The sequence below is a fragment of the Oncorhynchus nerka genome, unplaced genomic scaffold (genome assembly GCF_034236695.1).
Source record: "Oncorhynchus nerka isolate Pitt River unplaced genomic scaffold, Oner_Uvic_2.0 unplaced_scaffold_687, whole genome shotgun sequence".
In the NCBI taxonomy this organism is placed as follows: domain Eukaryota; kingdom Metazoa; phylum Chordata; class Actinopteri; order Salmoniformes; family Salmonidae; genus Oncorhynchus; species Oncorhynchus nerka.
In genome coordinates, this window is record NW_027040476.1 from 363,042 (window position 1) to 382,171 (window position 19,130).

The 19,130-nt window shown below is 48.7% G+C and overlaps 1 pseudogene; it reads left to right on the forward strand.

Moving 5' to 3' along the window:
• Window positions 1-19,130, forward strand: part of LOC135571214 (OTU domain-containing protein 7A-like) — a 48,017-nt pseudogene that overhangs the window by 2,498 nt on the left and 26,389 nt on the right.

A 19,130-nucleotide genomic window follows, 5' to 3' on the forward strand; every position in this document is an offset into this window, starting at 1 on the left:
TTTCACTGCTTCTAGTGATTACAAGCTGTCTGGCCCGTCGGAGAGAGGACGCTTCTAGTGATTACAAGCTGTCTGGCCCGTCAGAGAGAGGACGTTTCACTGCTTCTAGTGATTACAAGCTGTCTGGCCCGTCAGAGAGAGGGCGTTTCACTGCTTCTAGTGGTTACAAGCTGTCTGGCCCGTCAGAGAGAGGGCGTTTCACTGCTTCTAGTGATTACAAGCTGTCTGGCCCGTCAGAGAGAGGACGTTTCACTGCTTCTAGTGATTACAAGCTGTCTGGCCCGTCGGAGAGAGGACGTTTCACTGCTTCTAGTGATTACAAGCTGTCTGGCCCGTCAGAGAGAGGACATTTCACTGCTTCTAGTGATTACAAGCTGTCTGGCCCGTCAGAGAGGGCGTTTCACTGCTTCTAGTGATTACAAGCTGTCTGGCCCGTCAGAGAGAGGACGTTTCACTGCTTCTAGTGATTACAAGCTGTCTGGCCCGTCAGAGAGAGGACGTTTCACTGCTTCTAGTGATTGAGGGTTGCGTTCCAAATGGAATCCTTTTCCCTACATAGTGTACTACTGTTGACCAGGGTCCGTATGGCTCAGGCCTACAGTAGTACACTATGTAGGGAATAGAGAGACATTTGGGACTCAGGTCTCAGAGAACACGTTGTTTTGTTTCTCCACAGAGGAGTTGCTTTAAAAGAGGGCTCTTGTTACTTGTCCCAGGATAGAGCTGTTGTTGTTGTTGTGTTACTATGAGTCACACGTACACACTAAACATCTGTCTGTTTGGTTACAGATTACTGATAGTCTCTCCTTCTCCCTCTCCTCTCCTCTCCTCTCCTCTCCTCTCCTCTCCTCTCCTCTCCTCTCCTTATTCTCTCCTCTCCTCTCCTTATTCTCTCCTCTCCTCTCCTTATTCTCTCCTCTCCTCTCCTTATTCTCTCCTCTCCTTATTCTCTCCTCTCCTCTCCTCTCCTTATTCTCTCCTCTCCTCTCCTCTCCTTATTCTCTCCTCTCCTCTCCTCTCCTTATTCTCTGCTCTCCTCTCCTCTCCTTATTCTCTCCTCTCCTCTCCTTATTCTCTCCTCTCCTCTCCTTATTCTCTCCTCTCCTCTCCTTATTCTCTCCTCTCCTTATTCTCTCCTCTCCTCTCCTCTCCTCTCCTTATTCTCTCCTCTCCTCTCCTTATTCTCTCCTCTCCTCTCCTTATTCTCTCCTCTCCTCTCCTTATTATCTCCTCTCCTTATTCTCTCCTCTCCTCTCCTCTCCTTATTCTCTCCTCTCCTCTCCTTATTCTCTCCTCTCCTCTCCTCTCCTTATTCTCTCCTCTCCTCTCCTTATTCTCTCCTCTCCTTATTCTCTCCTCTCCTTATTCTCTCCTCTCCTCTCCTCTCCTCTCCTCTCCTCTCCTCTCCTCTCCTTATTCTCTCCTCTCCTCTCCTTATTCTCTCCTCTCCTTATTCTCTCCTCTCTCCTCTCCTTATTCTCTCCTCTCCTCTCCTTATTCTCTCCTCTCCTCTCCTTATTCTCTCCTCTCCTCTCCTTATTCTCTCCTCTCCTTATTCTCTCCTCTCCTCTCCTCTCCTTATTCTCTCCTCTCCTTATTCTCTCCTCTCCGTATTCTCTCCTCTCCTCTCCTTATTCTCTCCTCTCCTCTCCTTATTCTCTCCTCTCTCCTCTCCTTATTCTCTCCTCTCCTCTCCTTATTCTCTCCTCTCCTTATTCTCTCCTCTCCTCTCCTTATTCTCTCCTCTCCTTATTCTCTCCTCTCCTTATTCTCTCCTCTCCTCTCCTTATTCTCTCCTCTCCTTATTCTCTCCTCTCCTCTCCTTATTCTCTCCTCTCCTCTCCTCTCCTCTCCTCTCCTCTCCTCTCCTCTCCTCTCCTCTCCTCTCCTCTCCTCTCCTCACCTCACCTCTCCTCCTCTCCTCTCCTGTTGTGCAGGTCGTCTGAACTGGTGGGCCACTATGTGTACCAGTTGTAAGCGTCTTCTTCCTCTGGCCACCACGGGGGACGGCAACTGTCTGCTACATGCTGCTTCTTTAGGTGAGCCTGGCCTGGCTGAGGAGGGGAGGAGGAGAGGAGGCAGAGGGTTAGGAGGGGAGGAGGAGAGGAGGGCAGAGGGTTAGGAGGGGAGGGAGGGGAAGAGGGGAGGGAGGGTTAGGAGGGAGGAGGAGAGGAGAGGAAGAGGAGAGGGAGGTTAGGAGGGGAGGAGGAGAAGGAGGCAGGGGGTTAGGAGGGGAGGAGGGAGAGGAAGGGAGGAGGAGGAGAGGAGGCAGAGGGGTTAGGAGGGGAGGAGGGGAGGAGGCAGGGGGAGGGAGGAGGAGGAGGGAAGAGGAGAGGGAGGGTTAGGAGGGAGGAGGAGGAGAGGAGGCAGAGGGGTTAGGAGGGGAGGAGGAGAGGAGGCAGAGAGGTTAGGAGGGGAGGAGAGGAGGAAGGGAGGAGGAGAGGAGGCAGGGAGGGTTAGGAGGGGAGGAGGGGAGGAGGCAGGGGAGTTAGGAGGGAGGAGGAGAAGGAGGGGAAGAGGAGAGGGAGGGTTAGGAGGGGAGGAGGAGAGGAGGCAGGGGGTTAGGAGGAGGAGGAGGAGAGGAGGCAGAGGGGTTAGGAGGGAGGAGGAGAGGAGGAAGGAAGGAGAGGAGGCAGAGGGGTTAGGAGGGGAGGAGGAGAGGAGGGGAGGAGGAGAGGAGGCAGAGAGGGTTAGGAGGGGGAGGAGGAGAAGGAGGCAGAGGGGTTAGGAGGGGAGGAGGAGAGGGAGGAGGAGGAGGCAGGGGGTTAGGAGGGGAGGAGGGAGAAGGAGGCAGGGGGTTAGGAGGGGAGGGAGGGGAGGAGGCAGGGGGTTAGGAGGGGAGGAGGAGAAGGAGAGGGAGGGTTAGGAGGGAGGAAGAGGGAGGGGGAGGGGAGGGAGGAGGGAGGGAGGGTTAGGAGGGGAGGAGGAGGGAGGGGAGGAGGAGGGAGGGAGGAGGAGGAGAGGAGGCAGGGGGTTAGGAGGGGAGGAGGAGAGGAGGAGAGGAGGGGAAGAGGGAGGGGAGGAGGAGGGAGGGGTTAGGAGGGGAGGAGGAGGGAGGGTTAGGAGGGGAGGAGGAGAGGAGGCAGGGGGTTAGGAGGGGAGAGGAGAGGAGGGTTAGGAGGGGAGGAGAGGGAGGGTTAGGGGGAGGGAGGAGGGAGGGAGCGTGAGAGGGGAGGAGGAGAGGAGGCAGGGTTTAGGGAGGGGAGGAGGAGGGGAGGGTTAGAGGGAGTGGGGCAAAAGAGAGTGTGAGAAGAGAGAAGAAGAGAAGAGATCTCTGTTTGTCTGGAATCAAAGAGCTCATAAACCCAGCAACATGCAACAAAAAGAGTAAAAGTATCTGTAATGTTTATAATGAGGGAAACTTTTGAGGAAACTCGGGGAGACGTGACAATGTGCTTTTACCAGGTGTAGAGAAAAGAAAACCCTCAGCAGATCTGAATCTCCCTAGTACAGGGAATATTGATTCAGCTAACATTCATCATGTTGACACGATGACCCTCCCTCTCTCTCTCTTCTCTCTCTCTCTCTCTCTGTGTGGTGAGGAACATGATTTGGTGTAGTGTGTGTGTGTATACCATCTGTCTCTGTGTCTCTAGGGATGTGGGGCTTCCACTACAGAGACCTGGTGCTGAAAGTCTCTGCTGGCATGATGAAGAGGAGCGGGAGAGAGAGGCTCTGAAGAGGAGGTGGCGGTGGCAGCAGACACAACAGAACAAAGAGGTCAGTACACACACACACTACACACAGTACACACACACACACACACACACACTACACACACACTACACACACACACTACACAGTACACACACACACACACACACACACACACACTACACACACACACACACACACACACACACTACACACACACAGTACACACACACACACACACACACACACACACCACACACACTACACACACACACTACACACACTACACACACAGTACACACACACACACTACACACACTACACACACTACACAGTACACACACACTACACACACTACACACACACACTACACAGTACACACACACACTACACACACACACTACACACACACACTACACACACACACACTACACACACTACACACACTACACACACACTACACACACACACACACACTACAAACACACACTACACACACACTACACACACACACTACACACACACTACACACACACACTACACACACACACACTACACACACACACTACACACACACACTACACACACACACACTACACACACTACACACACACACTACACACACACTACACACACACACACTACACACACACACACACTACACCCACACTACACACACTACACACACACACACACACACACTACACACACTACACACAGTACACACACACACAGTACACACACACACACAGTACACACAGTACACACAGTACACACACACACTACACACACACACACACACACACACACACACACACAGTACACACAGCACACACTACACACAGTACACACAGTACACACTACACACACACTACACACACTACACACACACACACACACACTACACACACACACTACACACACACTACACACAGTACACACACACACACACACACTACACAGTACACACACACAGTACACACACACTGCACACAGTACACACGCTACACAGTACACATACACACACAGTACACACACACACACACAGTACACACACACTGCACACAGTACACACAGTACACACACACACACAGTACACACACACACTGCACACAGTACACACACTGCACACAGTACACAACACTGCACACAGTACACACACTACACAGTACACACACTGCACACAGTACACACACTACACAGTACACACACTGCACACAGTACACACACTACACAGTACACACACACACAGTACACACACACTGCACACAGTACACAGTACAGTACACACACACACACACACAGTACACACACACTGCACACAGTACACACAGTACACACACACACACAGTACACACACACTGCACACAGTACACACACTACACAGTACACCCACTGCACACAGTACACACTACACACAGTACACACAGTACACACTACACACAGTACATACACAGTACACACTACACACAGTACACACACAGTACACACACACGCTCACACACACACTCACTCAAACACACGCACGCACACACAGCACCCCAACAGCCCAACTCCAGTCCTCCAGTACCCCTAACAGCCCAACTCCAGTCCTCCAGTACCCCAACAGACCAACTCCAGTCCTCCAGTACCCCTAACAGTCCAACTCCAGTCCTCCTGTACCCCAACCCCAACAGTCCTCCAACCCCAGTCCAACTCCTCCAGTACCCCAAACAGCCCAACTCCAGTCCTCCTGTACCCCAACAGCCCAACTCCAGTCCTCCTGTACCCCCAACAGCCCAACTCCAGTCCTCCATTACCCCAACAGCCCAACTCCAGTCCTCCATTACCCCCAACAGCCCAACTCCAGTCCTCCTGTACCCCCAACAGCCCAACTCCAGTCTCCTGTACCCCCAACAGCCCAACTCCAGTCCAACTCCAGTCCTCCCCCCAAACAGCCCAACTCCAGTCCCAGTACCCCAACAACCCAACCCAGTCCTCCTGTACCCAAACAGCCCAACTCCAGTCCTCCAGTACCCCCAACAGCCCAACTCCAGTCCTCCTGTACCCCCAACAGCCCAACTCCAGTCCTCCTGTACCCCAACAGCCCAACTCCAGTCCTCCAGTACCCTCAACAGTCCAACTCCAGTCCTCCAGTACCCCAAACAGCCCAACTCCAGTCCTCCAGTACCCCAACAGTCCAACCCCAGTCCTCCAGTACCCCCAACAGCCCAACTCCAGTCCTCCAGTACCCCAACAGCCCAACTCCAGTCCTCCAGTACCGCCAACTGCCAGAGAACTCCAGTCCTCCAGTACCTGATACCTACACAGCCATTCACACCGACCAGTCCTCCTGTACCGCCAGCTGACCAGAGAACCATTCACTCAGACCTGATACCTACAGAGAACCATTCACACTGACCTGATACCTACAGAGAACCATTCACTGACCTGATACCTACAGAGAACCATTCACTCAGAGACCTGATACCTACAGAGAACCATTCAACACTGACCTGATACCTGACAGAGAACCATTCACAGCTGACCTGATACTCACATTCCACAACAGAGAACTCAATACATTCACTCAGACCTGACACATCTGATATCATCCCCCTAATTTGGGTACAGGGTCTGTCCCCTCAAAATCCCCCAACATGATGAGTGGATATCAATAACCCCTCCTCCCAACATGATGATACATTCATCTGAGACACGCCAACAGCTGCCTCCCAAAGGAGCTTCATTTGGTCCCCTCAATTCCCCAAGTGTGATACATTCATTGTCATGGTGTCATCTGATACCATCCCCATTAATAACCTCCCAACATGGTGATACATTCATCTGATATTCTCACCCTAACATGATGATACATTCAAAAGCAGTAACCTCCCCAGCTGTTCCATTTGATATCATGCAATAACCTCCCCAAATGGTGATACATTCATCACATTCCACAACATGGTCAAACTCAATACATCTAGACAGCAAACATTGACACGTATCATCTGATATCATCCCTCAATAACCTCCCCAACATGGTGACACATTCATCTGATATCATCCCCTCAGTAACCTCCCCCAACATGGTGATACATTCATTTGATATCATCCCCTCAATAACCTCCCCAACATGATGATACATTCATCTGATATCCCTCAGTAACCTCCCCAACATGATGATACATTCATTTGATATCATCAGCCCTCAATAACCTCCCCAACATGGTGATACATTCATTTGATATCATCCCCCTCAATAACCTCCCCAACATGATGATACATTCATCTGATATCATCCCCCTCAATAACCATGGTGATACATTCATCTGATACCATCCCCTCAATAACCTCCCCAACATGGTGATACATTCATCTGATATCATCCTCTCAATAACCCCCCAACATGGTGATACATTCATCTCTGATATCATCCCCCTCAGTAACCTCCCCAACATGATGATACATTCATTTGATATCATCCCCAATAACCTCCCCAACATGATGATACATCTATCTGATATCATCTCAATAACCTCCCCAACATGGTGATACATTCATTTGATATCATCCCCTCAATAACCTCCCCCAACATGATGATACATTCATCTGATATCATCCTCAGTAACCTCCCAACATGATGATACATTCATTTGATATCATCCCCTCAATAACCTCCCCAACATGGTGATACATTCATCTGATATCATCCTCAATAACCTCCCAACATGATGATACATTCATTTGATATCATCCCCTCAATAACCTCCCAACACGATGATACATTCAATATCATCCTCAATAACCTCCCCCAACATGATGATACATTCATCTGATATCATCCCTCAGTAACCCCTCCCAACACGATGATACATTCATCATCATCCCCTAATAACCTCCCCAACATGATGATACATTCATCTGATATCATCATCCCCAACATGATGATACATTCATCTCTGATATCATCCCCCTCAATAACCCCCCAACATGGTGATACATTCATCTGATATCATCCCCCTCAATAACCTCCCCAACATGATGATACATTCATCTGATATCATCTCAATAACCTCCCCCAACATGGTGATACATTCATCTGATATCATCCCCCTCAATAACCTCTCCAACATGATGATACATTCATCTGATATCATCCCCTCAATAACCTCCCCAACATGATGATACATTCATTTGATATCAATAATCCCCAACATGTAGAGATACATTCATCTGATATCATCCTTCAATAACCCCCAACATGATGATACATTCATCTGATATCATCCCCCTCAATAACCTCCCCAACATGATGATACATTCATCTGATATCATCCCTCAATAACCTCCAACATGATGATACATTCATCTGATATCATCCCTCAATAACCTCCCCCCAAATATGGTGATACACATTCATCTAACCCCCCCAACACGATGATACATCCGATATCATCCCCCTCAATAACCTCCCCCAACATGATGATACATTCATCTGATATCATCCTCTCAATAACCTCCCCAACATGATGATACATTCATCTGATATCATCCTCAATAACCTCCCAACATGGTGATACATTCATCTGATATCATCCTCCCTCAATAACCCCCTCCCAACATGATGATGATATCATTCAATCGATGATACATTCATCTGATATCATCCCTCAATAACCTCCCCCAACATGGTGATACATTCATCTGATATCATCCCCTCAATAACCTCCCCAACATGGTGATACATTCATCTGATATCATCCCCCTCAATAATCTCCTCCCCAACATGGTGATACATTCATCTGATATCATACCTCCTCAATAACCTCCCCAACATGATGATACATTCATCTGATATCATCCCTCAATAACCTCCCCCAACATGATGATACATTCATCTGATATCATTCAATAACCTCCCAACATGATATCATCCCACCTCAATAACCTCCCCAACATGGTGATACATTCATCTGATATCATCCCCCTCAATAACCCCCAACATGGTGATACATTCATCTGATATCATCCCCCTCAATAACCTCCCCCAACATGGTGATACATTCATCTGATATCATCCCCCTAATAACCTCCCCCCAACATGGTGATACATTCATCTGATATCATCCCACCTCAATAACCTCCCCAACACGGTGATACATTCATCTGATATCATCCCCCCTCAATAACCCCCCACCCCAACATGGTGATACATTCATCTGATATCATCCCCTCAATAACCTCCCCAACATGATACATTCATCTGATATCATTCATCTGATACATTCATCATCATCCCCTCAATAACCTCCCCCAACATGATGATACATTCATCTGATATCATCCCCTCAATCTCCCCCAACCATTCATCTGATCTCAATCCCCAACATGATGATACATCATGATACATCCCACCTCCCCTCAATAACCTCCCCAACATGATGATACATTCATCTGATATCCCCCTCAATAACCTCCCCAACATGGACACTACCACATTATGGCAATAATCAACCCTGTGATAAAATGATTCTTCTAACCTGCTGAGTAATGCTGTGGTCCTGGTGAAATCCCCTCTGGGTCAACATGGTGATAACCATATGGGTCCTGGTTATAACCCTATGGGTCCTGATATCATTATAACCCTATGGGTCCTGGTTATAACCAACATGGGTCCTGGTTATAACCCAACATGGGTCCTGATATATAACCCTCTGGGTCCTGGTTATAACCCTCTGTCCTGGTTATAACCTAACCTCCCCCAACATGGGTCCTGGTTATAACCTCCCCCAACATGGGTCCTGGTTATAACCCTATGGGTCCTGGTTATAACCCTATGGGTCCTGGTTATAACCCTCTGGGTCCTGGTTAAAACCCTATGGGTCCTGGTTATAACCCTATGGGTCCTGGTTATGACCCTCTGGGTCCTGGTTATGACCCTCTGGGTCCTGGTTATAACCCTATGGGTCCTGGTTATAACCCTCTGGGTCCTGGTTAACAACCATATGGGTCCTGGTTATGACCCTATGGGTCCTGGTTATAACCCTATGGGTCCTGGTTATGACCCTCTGGGTCCTGGTTATAACCCTATGGGTCCTGGTTATAACCCTCTGGGTCTGGTTAACAACCCTCTGGGTCCTGGTTAACAGCCCCTGGGTCCTGGTTAAAACCCTCTGGGTCCTGGTTATAACCCTCTGGGTCCTGGTTATAACCCTATGGGTCCTGGTTAACAACCCTATGGGTCCTGGTTATAACCCCTCTGGGTCCTGGTTATAACCCTATGGGTCCTGGTTAACAACCCTCTGGGTCCTAGGTTATAACCCTCTGGGTCCTGGTTATAACCCTATGGGTCCTGGTTATAACCCTATGGGTCCTGGTTATAACCCTCTGGTCCTGGTTATAACCCCATGGGTCCTGGTTATAACCCCTCTGGGTCCTGGTTATAACCCTATGGGTCCTGGTTATAACCCTATGGGTCCTGGTTATAACCCTATGGGTCCTGGTTATAACCCTATGGGTCCTGGTTATAACCCTCTGGGTCCTGGTTATAACCCTATGGGTCCTGGTTAACAACCCTCTGGGTCCTGGTTATAACCCTATGGGTCCTGGTTATAACCCTCTGTGTCCTGGTTATAACCCTGGGTCCTGGTTATAACCCTCTGGGTCCTGGTTATAACCCTGGGTTCTGGTTATAACCCTATGGGTCCTGGTTATAACCCTTTGGGTCCTGGTTATAACCCTATGGGTCCTGGTTATAACCCTCTGGGTCCTGGTTAACAACCATATGGGTCCTGGTTATGACCCTCTGGGTCCTGGTTATGACCCTCTGGGTGGGGTGGACAGAGAGGGGGGGGGGGGGGTTCAGTGTAAAGCAGAAACCTGTTGACTTGTGCTGGGCATGCTGCTGTTCTGCTGTGCCAACGTCTTTGTGTTGTGATTTGATTCGCCACTTGATCACACACCCCAGGTGGCTGTGATGACGTACGTTTTCTTAGTGGTGCCATGCTCTGCTCAGTCAACACCTGCTGTTCTATGTCTGCTGACTCATTTAGACCGGAAAGGGCCGTAGGACACACACGCACACACGCACGCACGCACGCACGCACACACACACACACACACACCGGCCCCAGTGCTGTAGGGGACAGTAGATGTATTAGAAAGGGCTCAGGCTCCACCCAGTGCATCTAGGAAATGAGGCCCTGTACCTCCTCCAAATGAGGCCCTTATACACCCTCCAAATGAGGCCCTGTACCCCCTCCAAATGAAGCCCTGTACCTCCTCCAAATGAAGCCCTGTACCCCCTCTAAATGAGGCCATTATACCGCCTCCAAATGAGGCCCTGTACCCTCCAAATGAGGCCATTATACCCCTCCAAATGAGGCCCTGTACCCCCTCCAAATGAGGCCATTATACCCCCTCCAAATGAGGCCCTGTACCCCTCCAAATGAGGCCCTGTACCTCCTCCAAATGAGGCCCTGTACGCCCTCCAAATGAGGCCCTGTACCCTCCAAATGAGGCCATTATACCCCCTCCAAATGAGGCCCTATACCCCTCCAAATGAGGCCCTGTACCTCCTCCAAATGAGGCCCTGTACCCCCTCCAAATGAGGCCCTGTACGCCCTCCAAATGAGGCCCTGTACGCCCTCCAAATGAGGCCCTGTAACTCCTCCAAATGAGGCCCTGTACCCCCTCCAAATGAGGCCCTGTACCCCCTCCAAATGAGGCCCTGTACCCCCTCCAAATGAGGCCCTGTACCCTCTCCAAATGAGGCCCAATGCCATCAACAGCAAGATCAACATTTGATTTGAGTGTGTGTGTGTGTGTGTGTGTGTGTGTGTGTGTGTGTGTGTGTGTGTGTGTGTGTGTGCGTGTGCGTCCTACGGCCCTTTCCGGTGTGTGTGTGTCTGTATATGTGTGTGTGTGTGTAACATTCTATGTTCTCTCTCCTTAGTCAGGGCTGGTGTACACGGAGGAGGAATGGGAGAGAGAATGGAACGAGCTGCTGAAACTAGCTTCTAGTGAACCGCGTACACACAGCAGCAAGAACAACAACAATACTGTAGGGTGAGTATCACACACACACACACACACACACAACGGAGAGCAGTGAGCACCAAACTAGTTTACTGTTGGATAGCTGAGTATTGAGACTGTCATGGGTCATTGACTACTAGATCAGTTGTCTGGTTAATGTCTGTATAAAGCCCTGACTATGGTGTCTATAGGTCAATACCAGATCAGTTATGATGGTGTCTATAGGTCAATATCAGATCAGTTATGATGGTGTCTGGTTGATGTCTGTATAAAGCCCTGACTATGGTGTCTATAGGTCAATACCAGATCAGTTATGATGGTGTCTATAGGTCAATATCAGATCAGTTATGATGGTGTCTGGTTGATGTCTGTATAAAGCCCTGACTATGGTGTCTATAGGTCAATACCAGATCAGTTATGATGGTGTCTATAGGTCAATACCAGATCAGTTATGATGGTGCCTATAGGTCAATACCAGATCAGTTATGATGGTGTCTGGTTGATGTCTGTATAAAGCCCTGACTATGGTGTCTATAGGTCAATACCAGATCAGTTATGATGGTGTCTATAGGTCAATATCAGATCAGTTATGATGGTGTCTATAGGTCAATATCAGATCAGTTATGATGTTGTCTATAGGTCAATATCAGATCAGTTATGATGGTGTCTATAGGTCAATACCAGATCAGTTATGATGGTGTCTATAGGTCAATATCAGATCAGTTATGATGGTGTCTGGTTGATGTCTGTATAAAGCCCTGACTATGGTGTCTATAGGTCAATACCAGATCAGTTATGATGGTGTCTATAGGTCAATATCAGATCAGTTATGATGGTGTCTATAGGTCAATATCAGATCAGTTATGATGTTGTCTATAGGTCAATATCAGATCAGTTATGATGGTGTCTATAGGTCAATATCAGATCAGTTATGATGGTATCTATAGGTCAATATCAGATCAGTTATGATGTTGTCTATAGGTCAATATCAGATCAGTTATGATGGTGTCTATAGGTCAATACCAGATCAGTTATGATGGTGTCTATGGGCCAATCAGATCACACCTGCTAAAGCAGGATGCTAGGTTATGTAAAAGACTATCGACTCTGAGGAGTTGTCATGGGCCATGATTCACACACAGACACACACACACAGATACACACACTTGACATTCAAATATCAGCCAAAATTAGAGGTATATATTTTAAAATGTTTACCCAGTAGATCAGTAGTGTCTGACAGGGGTTGTGTCTTGACGCAGGGTGGATAACTCAGAGGACCCCGTGTATGAGAGTCTGGAGGAGTTTCATGTGTTTGTCCTGGCTCACGTGCTGCGTCGACCAATCATAGTGGTGGCTGACACCATGCTACGGGACTCAGGGGGAGAGGGTGAGTACACACACCATGCTACGGGACTCAGGGGGAGAGGGTGAGTACACACACCATGCTACTGGACTCAGGGGGAGAGGGTGAGTACACACCATGCTACTGGACTCAGGGAGTACACACACCATGCTACTGGACTCAGGGGAGAGGGTGAGTACACACACCATGCTACTGGACTCAGGGGAGAGGGTGAGTACACACACCATGCTACGGGACTCAGGGGAGAGGGTGAGTACACACACCATGCTACTGGACTCAGGGGGAGGGGTGAGTACACACACCATGCTACTGGACTCAGGGGAGAGGGTGAGTACACACACCATGCTACGGGACTCAGGAGGAGAGGGTGAGTACACACACCATGCTACGGGACTCAGGGGAGAGGGTGAGTACACACACCATGCTACTGGACTCAGGGGGAGAGGGTGAGTACACACACCATGCTACTGGACTCAGGGGGAGAGGTGAGTACACACACCATGCTACTGGACTCAGGGGGAGAGGGTGAGTACACACACCATGCTACTGGACTCAGGGGAGAGGGTGAGTACACACACCATGCTACTGGACTCAGGGGAGAGGGTGAGTACACACACCATGCTACTGGACTCAGGGGAGAGGGTGAGTACACACACCATGCTACTGGACTCAGGGGGAGAGGGTGAGTACACACACCATGCTACTGGACTCAGGGGAGAGGGTGAGTACACACACCATGCTACTGGACTCAGGGGAGAGGGTGAGTACACACACCATGCTACTGGACTCAGGGGAGAGGGTGAGTACACACACCATGCTACTGGACTCAGGGGGAGAGGGTGAGTACACACACCATGCTACTGGACTCAGGGGAGAGGGTGAGTACACACACCATGCTACTGGACTCAGGGGGAGAGGGTGAGTACACACACCATGCTACTGGACTCAGGAGGGAGGGGATACACACGCCATGCTACTGGACTCAGGGGAGAGGGTGAGTACACACCATGCTACTGGACTCAGGGGAGAGGGTGAGTACACACACCATGCTACTGGACTCAGGGGAGAGGGTGAGTACACACACCATGCTACTGGACTCAGGGGAGAGGGTGAGTACACACCATGCTACTGGACTTAGGGGAGAGGGTGAGACGTCTCACTGGGGGGAGAGGGTGAGTACACACACCATGCTACTGGACTCAGGGGGAGAGGGTGAGTACACACCATGCTACTGGACTCAGGGGGAGAGGGTGAGTACACACACCATGCTACGGGACTCAGGGGGAGAGGGTGAGTACACACACCATGCTACGGGACTCAGGGGGAGAGGGTGAGTACACACGCCATGCTACTGGACTTAGGGGGAGAGGGTGAGTACACACACCATGCTACATACTGCAGAGACCCATTGTAGTGGTGGTTAGATGCTACATCTTGCAGAGACCCATTGTAGTTGTGGCTAGATGCTACATACTGCAGAGACCCATTGTAGTGGTGGCTAGATGCTACATACTGCAGAGACCCATTGTAGTTGTGGCTAGATGCTACATACTGCAGAGACCCATTGTAGTGGTGGCTAGATGCTACATACTGCAGAGACCCATTGTAGTGGTGGCTAGATGCTACATACTGCAGAGACCCATTGTAGTGTTGGCTAGATGCTACGTACTGCAGAGACCCATTGTAGTGGTGGCTAGATGCTACGTACTGCAGAGACCCATTGTAGTGGTGGCTAGATGCTACATACTGCAGAGACCCATTGTAGTGGTGGCTAGATGCTACATCTTGCAGAGACCCATTGTAGTGGTGGCTAGATGCTGCGTAGTGCCGAGACCCATTGTAGTGGTGGCTAGATGCTACATCTTGCAGAGACCCATTGTAGTGGTGGCTAGATGCTACATACTGCAGAGACCCATTGTAGTGGTGGCTAGATGCTACATACTGCAGAGACCCATTGTAGTGGTGGCTAGATGCTACATCTTGCAGAGACCCATTGTAGTGGTGGCTAGATGCTGCGTAGTGCAGAGACCCATTGTAGTGGTGGCTAGATGCTACATCTTGCAGAGATCCATTGTAGTGGTGGCTAGATGCTAAGTACTGCAGAGACCCATTATAGTGGTGGCTAGATGCTAGGTACTGCAGAGACCCATTGTAGTGGTGGTTAGATGCTACATCTTGCAGAAACCCATTGTAGTGGTGGCTAGATGCTACGTACTGCAGAGACCCATTGTAGTGGTGGCTAGATGCTACATCTTGCAGAGACCCATTGTAGTGGTGGCTAGATGCTACATCTTGCAGAGACCGATTGTAGTGGTGGCTAGATGCTACATCTTGCAGAGACCCATTGTAGTGGTGGCTAGATGCTACATCTTGCAGAGACCCATTGTAGTGGTGGCTAGATGCTACATCTTGCAGAGACCCATTGTAGTGGTGGCTAGATGCTACATCTTGCAGAGACCCATTGTAGTGGTGGCTAGATGCTACATCTTGCATAGACCCATTGTAGTGGTGGTTAGATGCTAGGTGCTTGCAGAGACCCATTGTAGTGGTGGCTAGATGCTACATACTGCAGAAATCCATTGTAGTGGTGGCTAGATGCTACATCTTGCAGAGACTGCATTATGATGCGTTTATATGGCATTACATTGCATGGCAGCCATTTTAGGTTTCTGCATTATGATGCGTTTATATGGCATTACATTGCATGGCAGCCATTTTGGCTCACCATGGGCAACATGGGACCGATAGCGGTTCACATCATTCTCAGGAATTTTGAACAATGCTATGTACAAGATTTCAAATTCTTGTCGTAAATGGATATACGGAATGCTCAAAGGCACTAACATGGCGTCCAAAAGCTGGCCCAACTCTTTAGACATATTGCTCTGGTAAGACTCATTTGCATAAATCGAACTACTCTCATTCCTAGATGAGGCAAACGGAGAACTCCAGACTGGTCCTTTCATCTCAACCTCTAACTGCCTGACCTCTTCTCCCCTCCCCCAGCATTTGCCCCCATCCCGTTTGGAGGGCTGTACCTGCCCCTGGAGGTGCCTCCTAACCTGTGTCACTGCTCCCCCCTGGTCCTAGCTTACGACCAGGCACACTTCTCTGCCCTGGTGTCCATGGAGCAGAAGGACCAGCACCAAGAACAAGGTAAGACAGACGACTGGAAGTTGACTGAGGATGTCCTAATATGTATACCATAACACCTAAGGAGACTGAGTATGTCCTAATATGTATACCGTAACTCCTAAGGGGACTGAGGATGCCCTAATATGTATACCATAACCCCTAATGTGACTGGGAATGTCCTAATATGTATACCGTAACCCCTAAGGGGACTGAGGATGTCCTAATATGTATACCGTAACCCCTAAGGGGACTGAGGATGTCCTAATATGTATACCGTAACTCCTAAGGGGACTGAGGATGTCCTAATATGTATACCGTAACCCCTAAGGGGACTGAGGATGCCCTAATATGTATACCATAACCCCTAATGTGACTGGGAATGTCCTAATATGTATACCGTAACCCCTAAGGGGACTGAGGATGTCCTAATATGTATACCGTAACCCCTAAGGGGACTGAGGATGTCCTAATATGTATACCGTAACTCCTAAGGGGACTGAGGATGTCCTAATATGTATACCGTAACCCTAAGGGGACTGAGGATGTCCTAATATGTAAACCGTAACCCCTAAAGGGACTGAGGATGTCCTAATATGTATACCGTAACCCCTAATGTGACTGAGGATGACCTAAAATGTATACCATGGCTCCATAAGGTGACTAAGGATGTCCTAAATAGTGTACCGGGACTGCTTAGGTAACTGAGGATGTCCGGAAATGTATCCCGTTTACACCAAGGTGTCTGAAGATGTCTTAAAGTGATTCCTACCAGTGGAGGCTGGTGAAACGAGCTATAGGAGGACGGGCTCATTGTAATGGCTGGAATGGAATCAATAGAACGCTTTCAAACACATCAAACCACATGGAAACCACATGTTTGATTCCGTTCCTTTTATGCCATTCCAGCCATTACAATGAGCCCGTCCTCCTATAGCTCCTCCAACCAGCCTCCACTGATTCCTACTGCTCAAACCTAATCTCCATGTTATGTAGAGGAAGCAGGTCGACAGACATACAGTCTGTTATGTAGAGGAAGCAGGTAGACAGACATACAGTCTGTTATCTAGAGGAAGCAGGTAGACAGACATACAGTCTGTTATCTAGATGAAGCAGGTAGACATACAGTCTGTTATGTAGAGGAAGCAGGTAGACATACAGTCTGTTATCTAGAGGAAGCAGGTAGACATACAGTCTGTTATGTAGAGGAAGCAGGTAGACATACAGTCTGTTATCTAGATGAAGCAGGTAGACATACAGTCTGTTATGTAGAGGAAGCAGGTAGACATACAGTCTGTTATCTAGAGGAAGCAGGTAGACATACAGTCTGTTATGTAGAGGAAGCAGGTAGACATACAGTCTGTTATCTAGATGAAGCAGGTAGACAGACATACAGTCTGTTATCTAGAGGAAGCAGGTAGACATACAGTCTGTTATGTAGATGAAGCAGGTAGACAGACATACAGTCTGTTATCTAGATGAAGCAGGTAGACATACAGTATGCTATGTAGATGAAGCAGGTAGACAGACATACAGTCTGTTATGTAGATGAAGCAGGTAGACATACAGTCTGTTATCTAGAGGAAGCAGGTAGACATACAGTCTGTTATCTAGAGGAAGCAGGTAGACATACAGTCTGTTATCTAGAGGAAGCAGGTAGACATACAGTCTGTTATGTAGATGAAGCAGGTAGACATACAGTCTGTTATCTAGAGGAAGCAGGTAGACAGACATACAGTCTGTTATCTAGATGAAGCAGGTAGACAGACATACAGTCTGTTATGTAGATGAAGCAGGTAGACATACAGTCTGTTATGTAGATGAAGCAGGTAGACAGACAGTCTGTTGTCTAGAGGAAGCAGGTAGACAGACATACAGTCTGTTATCTAGAGGAAGCAGGTAGACATACAGTCTGTTATCTAGAGGAAGCAGGTAGACATACAGTCTGTTATCTAGAGGAAGCAGGTAGACAGACATACAGAGAGAGCGAGACTAGGGAGAGAGAGAGAGAGAGAGAGAGAGACTAGAGAGAGAGAGACTATAGAGAGAGAGAGAGACTAGAGAGAGAGAGAGACCAGAGAGAGAGCGAGACTAAGGAGAGCGATAGAGAGACTAGAGAGAGAGAGAGACTAGAGAGAAAGAGCGAGACTAGGGAGAGAGAGAGAGAGAGGGAGACTAGAGAGAGAGAGAGAGGGAGAGAGGGAGACTAGAGAGAGGGAGACTAGAGAGAGGGAGACTAGAGAGAGAGAGACCAGAGAGAGAGCGAGACTAAGGAGAGCGATAGAGAGACTAGAAAGAGAGAGAGACTAGAGAGAGAGAGCGAGACTAGGGAGAGAGAGAGAGAGAGGGAGACTAGAGAGAGAGAGAGAGAGGGAGAGAGGGAGACTAGAGAGAGGGAGACTAGAGAGAGGGAGACTAGAGAGAGGGAGACTAGAGAGAGGGAGACTAGAGAGCGAGAGGTAGAGAGAGAGACTAGAGAGAGAGAGAGAGACTAGAGAGAGAGAGTGTGTGAGAGAGAGAGAGACTAGAGAGAGAGAGAGAGGGAGACTAGAGAGAGAGAGAGACTATAGAGCGAGAGGTAGAGAGAGAGAGAGAGACTAGAGAGAGAGAGTGTGAGAGAGAGAGAGAGTGAGAGAGAGAGACTAGAGAGAGAGAGAGACAGAGACTCCTTTTTTCTCTCTCCCTTATAATAACAATCTGACTCTATGTCCTTCCCAGCATTGCTGGTTTTCTATGCTTGTTTTATTGCTGTGGTATAGCAAATTTGACTAAAGCCAGGCTATGTAAACAGCTGCAGTTATTTAAAACTATTTTTAGATTGACTCATATTATTTTAACATTTCCTGCTTTACACTAAGTTGGCCCAATCAGCATTGCCTTCCACTGAAATGAACGAGACCATTTTATCTTAAAGCCTCTATTTCCTTCAACACTGTTGTTGACTAATGACTGCTAGCTT